Source organism: Vidua chalybeata, chromosome 19 (genome assembly GCF_026979565.1).
Source record: "Vidua chalybeata isolate OUT-0048 chromosome 19, bVidCha1 merged haplotype, whole genome shotgun sequence".
Taxonomy (NCBI): domain Eukaryota; kingdom Metazoa; phylum Chordata; class Aves; order Passeriformes; family Viduidae; genus Vidua; species Vidua chalybeata.
Window position 1 is genome coordinate 2,422,008 of NC_071548.1, and position 13,175 is coordinate 2,435,182.

The following is a 13,175-nucleotide window of genomic DNA, read 5'->3' on the forward strand; positions in this document are numbered from 1 at the left end:
AGATCAGCTCCTGGAAATTGAGATCAGCCCTGGAAATGGAGATCAACCCTGGAAATGGAGATCATCTCTTGGAAATGGAGATCAGCTCCTGGAAATGGGGATCAGCTCCTGGAAATGGAGATCAGCTCCTGGAAATGGAGATCAGCTCCTGGAAATGGAGATCGGCCCTGGAAATGGAGATCAGTCCTGGAAATGGAGATCAGCTCCTGGAAATGGAGATCAGCTCCTGGAAATGGAGATCAGCCCTGGAAATGGAGATCAGCCCTGGAAATGGAGATCAGCCCTGGAAATGGAGATCAGCTCCTGGAAATGGAGATCAGCTCCTGGAAATGGAGATCAGCCCTGGAAATGGAGATCATCTCTTGGAAATGGAGATCAGCTCCTGGAAATAGAGATCAGCTCCTGGAAATTGAGATCAGCTCCTGGAAATTGAGATCAGCTCCTGGAAATGGAGATCGGCCCTGGAAATGGAGATCAGCTTTTGGAAATGGAGATCAACCCTGGAAATGGAGATCAGCTCTAGAAATGGAGATCAGCCCTGGAAATGGAGATCAGCCCTGGAAATGGAGATCAGCTCCTGGAAATGGAGATCAGCTCCTGGAAAAGGAAGGTCCTTCTTCACAGACACGCCAGCCTCTCTGAGTTTCTCCATTAATGCCGAGGCAGTGGCGAGGCTGTAGGTTAGACTTGCTTGGCCAGAGTTTCTCCAGCTCATTTCTTTTGTTCTTCCAGCCCCTGGTGTGATTTAGGGCGAGTGAGCAGCAGTCTAAAGGAAATGGCTGAGAGCTAGTGGCTGGGGAGCACTTACCTTCCCTTGTACAGGGCTGATGGAAGAGAACCAAGGGGTTTTCCATCCAGCTCACTGCTGGGCACCCCCATGGCTGGGCACACAGGAGATGGCAGTGGAACGTTCTCCTGAGCAGGACAGGTTTAAGAGCACAGAGGGAAGAGGCCAAACGCATCCTGTTGACAGGGCAAATGCAGTCACCAGTCTAATTACTCACCTTTCTGCTCACTCACAGCTCTCCAGGGCTCTGCCAGTGCAAAATGAGCACCAGTGCTTTCCTGGGATCCACAGCTTTGGGATGTGCAGTGCTGGCTGTGCCCTGAGCAGGGGCAGGCTCCAGAGAGGAGCAGGGCTGGTGGAGGCAGAGGGAGCATCCCACCAAAGCTCCCAGCAGCATCACCAGACTTGATGGAATGCCAGGAGCCATTTCCCTGCTGGGTTTTAATCAGCTCTGTTAAGTTCTGACAGGGTCTGTTGGCCCTACAGTCCAAGAACTGCAGTTTAGGGGCACATCCTCTCCCACAGGCACATCCCCACCCATCATAGGAATGGTAAAAAGACAGAGGAATAATAGGGATTATAAAAGACAAAACCATAGGAATTATGAAAGACAAAACCAATGACAATGATAGACCACGACCTAAAAACCCTCTCACTGCTCCCCTTTCCTTTGACTCAAACCCAGTGTTGTCCTGAGACCAAACTCCTCCATTCTTCCACAACGGGAAGATTCAAGGTGAAATGAAGAAATTATTTGTATGACTTCTCCTGGGAGCTGCTGGGGCTCAGGGCACGGCCAGCTCTGCCTGTATAAATTGGATATTAACCCTGTACATCTGAGCGAGCAAGACGTGAGCTCTCCCTGACCTGCAGTGACCCCCGTGTCTGGAAGATGCTGCTGATGTAGTAAAGGAGTGCACATACACATCTGGGATCATATCTGGGCTTTCACCAGCTTAGAAAAGCTTGTAAATGGCAGAATTGATCTTTTTCCAGCAGAGCCTGGTCCCGGATGCAGCATTCCACACCAGATCCCAGAATGGTTTGGGTGGAAAGGGACCTTAAAGCCCATCTCATTCCATCCCCTGCCGTGGGCAGGGACACCTTCCACCATCCCAGGCTGCTCCAAGTCCTGTCCAGCCTGGCCTTGGACACTTCCAGGGATGGGGCAGCCACAGCTGCTCTGGGATCGCAGGGAATGGACATCCAAAGTCAGAGTTTGATGTCTGAACCACCTAAACCCCTGTCAGACACGATGTGCCCTGGATGGGGAGGGCATGGGGGCAGGGAGGGGCTCGTGGTGCATGTTGTACCCTGGGCATTGTCACTCCAGAGGGCAATTCCACTGCCTGGAGAGCCAAACTATCCCACTAGCCTGGGAAATTCATCCCGCTTTGACACCCCATATTTTACCAGCTTCACTGAAGAGAAAATTGTCATATGCTTCCACTTTTCGAGGAGCTGAGCTGTCCTTTTGATAGCAGCTGCCAGCATAAATATACATGAGAAACAGGTTTTCAGTTCCTGAAAAATGTCTAAAAATTGTAAACAATCCTCAAGTCATATGGGGATAAACAGTCAGAATTTTAATATTGTTTATAGTTTAAAAAAGCAACAGTTGTCTGAGTCGAGTCAAGCCAAGTCCTTTTGAATAGATAATTTTCAAACATTTGGTTTCAATTCTCCCAAACCTTCAGTAGAGAAGTCCCATTCATGGAATATTTAGCTTACAATTCAAAATGAAAAGTATTACGGAGTAGAAAACTGGATTTTCTATTTCAAAAAATAAATGGCCTCAGATACTGAACCATCTTGAAAACCCTTCTTAGAAAAAAAAAAAAAAAAAAGAGAAATAAAACTACTCAGCCAAGAAGTTTATCCAGGCTGTTCTTCTCCTGCTGAAAATTCCAGTTTTGCTGAGTTAGTTGTTCGTTTCACTTAACAAACAAGATTATTCCATCAGAAATACAGTCCTGCTTGTCAGGCTGAGAGCAGATATGTCCCTGTCCCCCACCCTCCAGCCCCTCAGCCTTCCCCCACTCCAGCACAGAGGTTCTGGAACTGGGGAGAGTGGAAAAGAGAGTTCTTTCATTTCCTCTTTGCATTAGAGTTCATTAGGAAAAATCCAGAGGCCCCTCGTTATGCCTGCATTTGCATGTCTTCTGTGGATGTTTAAATTATATTTTCCTGTGATTGTTTTTTTTTTTTTTCCCTGTTTCATGTGTCTTTCCTGTATCACTGACACTGGATTGCTTCCCTGCTCAAAATTAATTCCTGAAATAATTTATTTCACTTCTGTCACTGTTCCTCAGCTGGATGGCTCACACAAACAGAATTTGTTAATGGTGTTGGTAGGAAATTATTTATTTAAGCTATTTGTTAGTATTGGGGAATAGTCAGTCAAGTTACATGGCAGGACTCCTTTTCCCAGGCTGGATAAGACATATTTCAGGAAGAAAGGAAAAGTTACTAAAAAGCTTTACTGGATGCATTTTGGATGCTTCACTCCCCCTCCTAAAATCATAGAATAATTAAGTTTGGAAAAGCCCTCTAAGATCATAAAATCCAACCATTAACCCAGAACTGCCAGGTCCACCACTAAACCATGTCCCCAATGGCCACATTTGCACAATTTTTTAACACTTCCAGGGATGGTGATTCCACCATTTCCCTGGGCAAAAATGCACCAAATGTGATGGTTTTTTAAACTAGAATTTAGTTCTTTACTCAGAGGGTGGGCAGGCCCTGGCACAGCATTCCCAGAGAAGCTCTGGCTGCCCCTGGATCCCTGGAAAGCCAGGTTGGATGGGGCTTGGAGCAGCCTGGGACAGTGGAAGGTGTCCCTGCCATGGCAGGGGGTGGAATTGGATGGTCTTTAAGGTCCCTTTCAACAAAAACCCTTCTGTGATTCTAACAAATCAGCTGACATTTTGGTTTGGATTGTTGTTGCTGTCCTCTGACCCAGATTTCCGAGATGCACACGGAGGGGTGTTCATGTGGGAGACTGGAGCATTTGGAGCTCTGGCAAACCCTCTGTGCAGAGGATCAGAGAGTTCCTGCCCTGAAACACAGTGGAGGCAGCAGAAGGAAAGAAAAAAAGGGCTCCCAGATGTTTCACTTGACTTTCTATCAGGCTCTTTGCTACCTGTGTGGCCTTGGCAGAGCACTGGGGTTTCGTGGATGTGAGCTCCCATGCTCCTGTTGGATCCATCCCAAGGCAGGGAGCTGCCAAGCTGCCGCTCTTTCCTCCTTCCTCTCCCAGCCCGTAGGCTGTGCTCCAGTATCTCTGCTGAGAGAAGCTTTTTGTTAATCAAATGAAATAAAGACTGGAGGGATGAAAGGGAAGGTTCCAGGGTGGGGAGAGCCCACTGGAGTAACTGGAGTGCAGCAGTTGTCTCTGTAGGGCTCAGTCCTGCAGAATTGTCATTTGTGCTTCACCCCCTTCTCTATTCCATCTCCAGCCTGGCCTTGGAGCAGTGAGGCTTTTCCACCCTTCCTTCCTCCCAGCCCTTCTCCCCCTCACACACACAGGCACTCACTGTGGGTTTGGGCTCTGGCTAACGCTGGGCACGCTGCTCACCCAGGGCTGCCCACGCACTGCTATTGTGAACTGGAAGAAATGCTGATGTCCAACTCCAGCTCAGAAGGCTGAATGATTTCTTTATTATAACTATGCTATAATACATTAATATACTAAAAAAAGGAAGGTACTAAAACTACAAACCTACTTGTTCTAACTCCCATATCTAACTCACAACTGGTGACCCTCTCTTGAGTCCAGCCACAGGTGGGTTGGATTGGCCATCAGGCTCAAACAATCCTCACCAGAATCCAACCAAGCAATCAGCCCAGGTAAACAATTCTCCAAACACATTCCACATGGGAAAAACAAGGAACAGAAATAGAAATTGTTTTCTCTTTCTTCTCTCTGTGCACCTCTATGAAAAATCCTGAGAGAGAGAGAGAAATGTGCTTGTCACACACTGCTTGGAGAAAACAGTACTGAACAGTGACTAATTCTGTCAGATACAGGGTTTGGGGATTTCCATGCCCAGCCTTTGGCCCTCATCCTTTCATGTGCCAACCACCCAAACCCAGAATAAGCAGATGAATGAGCTCCAGGGTGTAAAAATTACTCTCTGCCTTAGTAATCTCAGTTCCAATTTATTGGCATATAAATTCCTTTGGTTACTCCCTGTTGGAAACTCCTTTTCCAAGCTCTCCTTCCTTTCCAGCACCACCACACCCATGTCCAACCAGACATGACACCAAGAACTCCTGCAAATCTCCATACAAACAGGGTGTAGCTCCATCCTCAGGCTTAGTTTCAGGCACTTTGCCCCACGGTCAATTGGAAGCAGGGACACTCAATCATCCTCCTGTTCTTTTTATAAGACATCCTGCAAGCGCTGAAATCCAGCCAGGTTTGGGAGGTTTTGGTAGATGGGTGGGCAGCTGATCTCTGCAAAGTGATCTGTGAGCCAGCTCAGGAGGATTTTGCATTCCAAGACAACTGGAGAATATTGTAAATGCAGGTGAACCCAGTGGGAAGAAATGCTGATGTCTGACTCCAGGTCAGAAGGCTGAATGATTTCTTTATTATAACTATACAAAAATACATTAATATACTATTTAAAGGAGATACTAAAACTACAAACCTACTTTTCTAACTCCCATATCTAACTCACTCACAACTGGTGACCCTCTCTGAGAGCCCAGCCACAGGTGGGTTGGATTGGGCACCAGGCTCAAACAATCCTGACCAGAATCCAACCAAGCAATCACCCCAGGTAAACAATTCTCCAAACACATTCCACATGGGAAAAACAAGGAGCAGAAATAGAAATTATTTTCTCTTTCTTTCTTCTGTGCTCCTCTATGAAAAATCTTGAGAGAGAGAAGAATGTGCCTGCCATGGGAGAAAATTTCTGCTTTTACATCAAATTCCTGGCTTCCTTTGGGCAGGAGTTTCCCACACATAAGGAACCTGTGCATAAGGTCTTGTTTGAAGATTCCTGCACGTGGCATCCTTGCACTCAGGTTAGGTGCTGCAGAAGAACATCCACATCAGCTCACATCCACCCCAGCAAGGTCCTGGTCCTTCTCCCTCTCCATGCTGCCAATCAAGAGTTGAGCTGGTGTCCTGCAGCTGGTGGGTCCAGCAGTCACTGCAGTTGGTCCAAGCTGCAAAGTTCAGTCTCCAAAGAGCCAGAGGAGACTGTGGATGGAGCTGGCTGGGACTTGGAGGCAGGGAACCTCTCCTGCCAGGGCCCTGCGCTGTGTTTCCACATCGAGTCAGCTCTAATGGGAAATGACAGCTCATGAAAGCTGCTATTCATGGCCCTCTAAAGAGCTCATTACCCCCTGCTCATCCCAGCCCCTCTGTGAGATTCACTCTGGCTTGACTCCAAGCCCAGAGCCAGAAGTGTCTGGAGAATCCGTGGCAGCCCCAGGAGCTGGAGCTGGACCAGGGTTTTCCATTGGTGCATGCCAGCTGCCCGTGGAGCACAGCCACAAGCTGGGTCCTGCCCCACTGCAGAGCCAAGGCCCATCCCAGCTCTCCTGTCCAGCTCATGACAGATGGGACTCATTTGGTGGGACTCTGATGGTCACCAAGGCCTGTCTGTGCAAGTTTCTTCAGTATCTCAGTACCTCCATGAATCACTCCAGATGTGTTCCTGCCTTGGGGCACACACAGAGCAGGCACAGCATCCACCACTCTGCTGTTTATCTGGCCACTTTTGTCCCTCCAAGCCCTAAATGCCTTCTCCAAGCCCAGAGGCTCCTAGACATCTCCCTTTTCTCAACTTTGCCAGCTCTAAAAAAACCTTTAGTTAAAAGATTTTTCATTTCAAAGACTTTCAGTTTACACCACTTCCCATTGGGGTGGCTGCCTGCACAAAGGACCTGGAATTTAGGTAGGATCCTGTCTGTAAGGTCCTGGGCAGCTGCACACCTTGAGATGTCAGCAGAGAAGCTGCAGAAGGATTTAAAGAAGACCCATGAGATTGGGTGAAGCCCTGGAAAACCCTGGAAATCCTGCCCTGAATGAAGGAGCCAAGCAAAATCTATTTCGCTTAACAGTAACCATTTCTCAGTCTGTAGGAGAAGAGATCCAAGACCTACAACAAGCTGAGCTTGGAGCAGGGACTTTGGTCACTCATTTTGGTGCTAAGTTTGATCCTCTAGGTCTGCATTTAATCAAGCTGGGCAGCTGTGCTATGGAGTGGGAATTAATTCTTCTATTTATACCTCACAGTTCTGAGACTTAATGGATGTAAATGACTTTGCAGAAACACACCACATAACTACCAGGAAAAGAATTCCTACCCACAGGCCCTAAGACTGTGAGACTGGCAGTCAAATGAAAAGGCAAATACAGCTTTTTGAAAAGAAATCTCAAAGAAATCAGCTCTTACCTCCAAAACCCTGACCGTGGCATCATTTTACAAGGAAGGGGTTCCTGCACAGGATACTGAAAGAGATTTCAGCAAGGATGACTTGGTGGATAGTGAGAGGGTGGCAGGGGGAGCTGCCAGGGCCTTTCCTCACGGAGTCCTGTGATAGTGCCACAGCTGTGACCAGCAGGAAAGGACAGAATTCCTTCAGCACAATCTAACATTTCTGGGCTTGTCCATCTCCTGGGACAAGCCCTGCCCTCCTCACTTTTGCACTCGCTGGAAATGCTGCCCAGAAGGAAACTCCCCAGAGCTCTGGAGCTGACCCCTGCCATGCAGCACTAATGGGCTGCTGTCTGCAGGGATGCTCCTGCTCCATCAGCTGTCAAAGCCAAGGGGGTGGCCTGAGATGGACCAAATTAGTGTCATCAGCCTCCTAAAGCCAGGTGCCAAAACTGAACCAGCCACCAACCTGAGGAGAAGCAGGAGTATTTAAAGGTGCCTGGGGATACCACTCACAGGACAGCATCAATTCCATCCCTGATATCCTGGAGCACAACAAAGCTGCTTTTTTTGTGTCTGGCTGTCAAACAAGACCAATCCAACACTTCTGGCACACAGTAACACCCTGTCTTCCATTGTGGGGGGACAGGAAGGGGTTCCAAAGAGCCATCACTAATTTATTTAGCCAAATACTACCTCATTGTTTTCGTGCCTGTCCATATCCATCACCTACTCAGCTTCCCTTCAGCTTTTTGCTAAGGACCTACAGCAAGTAGGTTTTAGCCAGCCCTCTTTGGTGCTGTCACAGTGGAAACCTTCACATCCAGAGGAGCTCAGTGTTCAGCTTTTCCATGAGAGTGGGACGCTGTGTGGAAAAGTGGGTTGGGGAGGACCTTGAGCTGCTGCTACTGGCTCTGAAGAGGAAGGACCAAGGGATCTGTGTCTCCCTGGAAGGATTTACATTTCCACAGCAGACTTTCAACAGCATTAACAGCCAAAGCCTGTGAAGAAAAATGTCTGTTTGTGGGTAATAAAGGCAGACAGATGCCCCCTGCATGCAAACTGCCAGTGCCTCTGAGACAACAGACTCTAAATAAATAATAACAAATCCTAGAGCTGAATGCACAGTTACTATTTGCATCATAAATAAATGAGGAGGCTTTTATTTACTCATTCTGGGGGCAGAGCACAAACCAGAGGAAATCCTCAGAGCTTCCACACCAGAGATTGTCATTAGCTCAGCACAACTGCTCGGTCCCCTTTGCTGTTTGCCCCAGGAGATGCACTCAGTGCTCATCAGTGAGGGGGAGAACCACGAAAGGCCTCCATGAGGATGGAGAGCTGCTGGAAAGCAGGAAAAGTGGCCTGGGTATCCTGGTCAGTGGCAAGCTGGGCATGAGCCAGCAGTGCCCTGGCAGCCAGGAGGGCCAGCCTGGTCCTGGGGGCATCAGGCAAGGGAGGGGATTGTCCCGCTCTGCCCTGCACTGGAACGGCTTCACCTCCAGTCCTGTGTGCAGATTTGGGGCACCACAATAAAATAAAGACATTAAACTGTTAGGAAGCATCCAAAGGAGGCCGTGAAGATGCTGAAGGGCCTCGAGGAGAAGCTCTGTGAGGAGCAGCTTGGTCTGTTCAGCTGGAGAAGGCTGAGGGGAAACCTCAGGCAGTTGCAGCTTGCTGGAGAATGGCTGCCATGAGGATGGGTGACAGCTCAGCCAAAGCAAACTGGTTGGTTTTCCAGTAAAACATTCCTTTTTAGCTCAAAATAAGGTTGGTTTACCTTCTGCGACATGCACATTGGTGTATGGCCTCTTGCTGTAGAAGGAGGATAGGTTTCCTGTGGGCCCTGGTGGGTCATTTATTCACAGAATTGCAGAATAATTTGGTTTGGAAGGGACTCCAAAGAAGAATTCCACTCCCCTGCCATGGGCAGGGACACCTTCCACTATCTCAGGTTGCTCCAAGCCCTTTCCAACCTGGCCCTGGACACTTCCAGGGATCCAGGGGCAGCCACAGCTGCTCTGGGCACTCTGACACACCGTATCATCCTTCCTCCTAACTTACCATGCTTAAAAAGGGTTTTGTTCTTCTGTAAAGTGCAACCACCTCCAGCTTTTCCCTCAGCTACTGCTTAGCAGAGGAGATGCAACATGGTCCCTGTGCACCCCCTGCCCCTTCTCTGTGCCAGCTCCCCCCTGGCCAGCCCCAAGCAGCTCTCAGAGCAGGGCAGGGCTGAGACCAGCCCCAGCAGGATCTTCCTCCCTTCCCTTCCCTCCCCACCCTCAGCTTTTGCATGGCAAAGCAGGGAGATGCTCTAAATGCAAAGGGAGTCTCCATCAGCTGCTCCTCTCTAACCCAGCCACCCCTTGGCCCTAGGCAGGACCAACCAGCCCCTGGGGCAGGCTCGTGCACATCCACTGCTGATGTTTCATGTCCACGTTTCATCCCTGGCGATGATGGCAGCGAGGAACCCTCCAGTGACCAGCACAAGCATGCCTCTGGCAGCGTGGGCTGTGTTATACCATGTCAAGTTTTCAGCTTCACAGGAAGAAAGCCAACGCTGTGAGGAGAGTGGGAGAGCCTCAGAGAAATCCCCTCAGCCTGGTGTTTCTTTTACTCTGCCAGACAGCCCTGGGATTTTCCTTATGAGCGTTGATTTTGGAGGTTTCCCTTAGCTGAATCATTACTTATTATGGCACTGAACGACTGTTCTGCCTGGCTCTGTGCCACCACCATGGCAGTGGCCACGTTCTGTAAAGCTTTGGGTTTCCCCATTAGAGGAGAGCAAGCCTGCCCATGTTTCCTTGGCAGAAAAGCAGGCTATGACAGGAGAACTGTGGCCAAAAATCACCATAAACCCAATGCTATTTCATTTTAAACGACAGCTCCATTTACACTGTGGAGGGAATGAAGAAAGGCCTTCCCCTACAATCCTATTTGTTTGTTTTTCCATGCTCTTTACTAATGAGCACAATAGCAAGTTTTTAACACTGGCCATGTCAACCCATCCCATTATAGTAAACTCCTGTGTTGCATGAGTAGCTAGACACATGAATAATTTAACCATGGTTTAAACAACATTAAACTAAAAGTTTAATCAAGACCAACTATGACATCTTTCCCTAAAAGAATTACAGACCAAGGCTCTGGCTCTGGTTTCACTGCACTAGAAGGACAGACATATCCTCAGTGAGGTTTCAAACAGACTAGGGAACATCACCTGGCTGCAGCAGGAGGAGCAAGGGAAGAGCCAGGCAGGAGCTTGGTGCTCCTGTGCTGTGCTTGCTACAAGAAGAGAAATACCATGGAAAATGCAAGGAAGAGGGGCAGAGTAGCTCAGCTAGTGGATATGAAAAGAGCAAAAACACTTGGGCTAAGCAGAGACCACTGGGAGAAGCAACCACGTGCAGGAGGCAGGAAAATCACAAGCCCAGGCAGAGGGAGAAACCTGGTGAATCAAAGAGTGCAGGGAGGATCATCCATGAACAAAGAGAGAAAGGATCATCCATGAACATAGAGAGGGATATCCATGAAAAAACACAGAGAGAGTGATCCATTAACAAAGAAAGGGTCATCCATGAACAAAAACAGAGAGGATCATCCATGAGCAAAACCAGAGAGGGTCATCCATGAACAAACAGAGAAAGGATCACCCATGAACATAGAGAGGGGTATCCATGAAAAAACACAGAGGGTCATCCATGAACAAACAGAGAAAGGATCACCCATGAACATAGAGATGGAAATACCATGGAAAAATGGAAACAAACACAGATGAACAAACACAGAGAGGACCATCCATGAACACAAAGAGCATCATCCATGAACACAGATATGGAAATACCATGGAAAGGTGGAGACAAACACAGATGAACAAACAGAGAAAGGATCACCCATGAACAAACACATAAAGGATTATCCATGAGAAAACACAGAGAGGATCATCCATGACCACAAAGAGGACCATCCATGAACAAACACAGAGAGGGTCATCCATGAACACAGAGATGGAAATACCATGGAAAGGTAGAAACAAACACAGATGAGCAAACACAGAGAGGACCATCCATGAACACAGAGAGGACCATCCATGAACAATCAGAGAAAGGATCATCCATGAACACAAGGAGGGCCATCCATGAACACAGAGGGCATTATCCATGAACAAACACAGAGAGGATCATCCACGAACACAGAGATGGAAATAACGTGGAAAGATGGAAACAAGCACAGATGAACGAACACAGAAAGGGCCATCCATGAACAAACAGAGAAATGATCATCCATGAACGAACAGAGAAAGGATCATCCATGAACAAACACAGAAAGGATTATCCATGAAAAAAAACACAGAGAGGACCATCCATGAACACAAAGAGGGCCATCCATGAACAGAGAAAGGATCATCCCTGAACAAACACAGAGAGGGTCATCCCTGAACACCTGCTGGTCTCACAAAAGGACCAGAGAACCACATTCCTCTCCTTCTGTGTGGGAGTCCTCAGACACCTGAGGTCAAAATACGTGGCACACACTGGCACATTTCTAATGCCAGCAACAGCAGGGAAAGCAGATGTTGACACCCAGCTCCCCTCAAGCAGCATCAGCCTCTTCAGCACCCACATTTCACCAGAGCTGTTTTCACCAGAGAATTCTGATGGAGAAATATTCACCAGTTACAAGCTGAAACTCAATGGCAGCCAGGCAAATCCTCCCTCCCTGGACCTTTCAAAACACTTTCTGAAGGCCTTGTGCAGCCCAGGCCTCACTCTGCCCACGACCTCTGATTTATTAACTGTTTTAAAGGACTTTATGGCTGTTTCTGCAGTGGGAGATCACCACAAAGGCTCAGGCCACACTGTTGGCTCAGGGCTGCGTGTTTGTGCCTCTCCAAAATTCACAGCCACGCTGATTTTGTTCCAAGCAGCCAGGGCATCCTACGGTCCAAATGGTTCATTATCTCAGGCTTTCTTTAAAAGGTCAAGAAATACTCTCAGCTTGGCAGATGGACTAGGGTAGGAGTCGTGGAGTCTCAGGATTTGTAACATAACAAGATTATTAAATTGCAAACCCTGAGCAGAGGCAACACCAAAACTTTGCCTGAAGTTTTTAAAGAAAGAAAGAAAAAAAGTGAAATTTTGAGAAAATTATTTTTCCCTTTTTTTTTACCAAAAAAAAAAAAAAGGAAAAGTTGGCTCTCAAAGCAAATAACTCTGCTTTCCAAATAACTTAATTTCTCATTCTTTATTTATTTTCTGACCTGTTGCCTCCAGGCCCTTCTTCCCTTTTGCTATATTTTATTTTCCCTGCTGCAGCTACTGGGGAAAAGAAGGAAAAGACAAAAAAAGAGTAGGAACTCCCTCCTCCAAAAGTTACCTATTCAACAGCTGTTCAGCTCCCACTGCCTTTGTGTCAGATTGAGAAATTCAAATCTCATAAGGACCAAGTACAAGCACCAGCTGCAGGTGCAGGAGAAGCTCCTGGTGCTGCAAGTGAGCATCTTTGGGTCCAGAGCTATTTTGGGATGGATTGGCACCCACACCCTGTGCTAATGTTCCACCTGGGCACCAGGAATGGGATCACAAAAATAGAAATAACAGCCCAGCATTAAAAATCCACATCCCCTCTTCACCTGTTTCCTGCTGAGTCTTGCTGACTGTTTAAGCTAGAAGAGACCAAATGAAGACAAATGCACTTAATAACCATGAGTCCCCAAAACAGAAAACCTCTGGGAGTTTGTGGTGCTTTCCTGCTGCTGTCAAATCCAGCAGCAAAACTCCTTGGCTGGCAAACAAGGAGTTTGGCTCCAACTTCCCTGGGCTGGGATGCTCAGGAGCTGTTCCCATAAAACCCCGAGTCCTCGTTACCCTTTGTGCCTCCCCAGCTCTCCATGGAGCTTTGGCCAGGAACCATGAATGCCAGCCCCAAATTCCCAGCCTGGCAACACTGAGCAGAACTCAGACTTTAACCTTTACAGAGCTTTATGG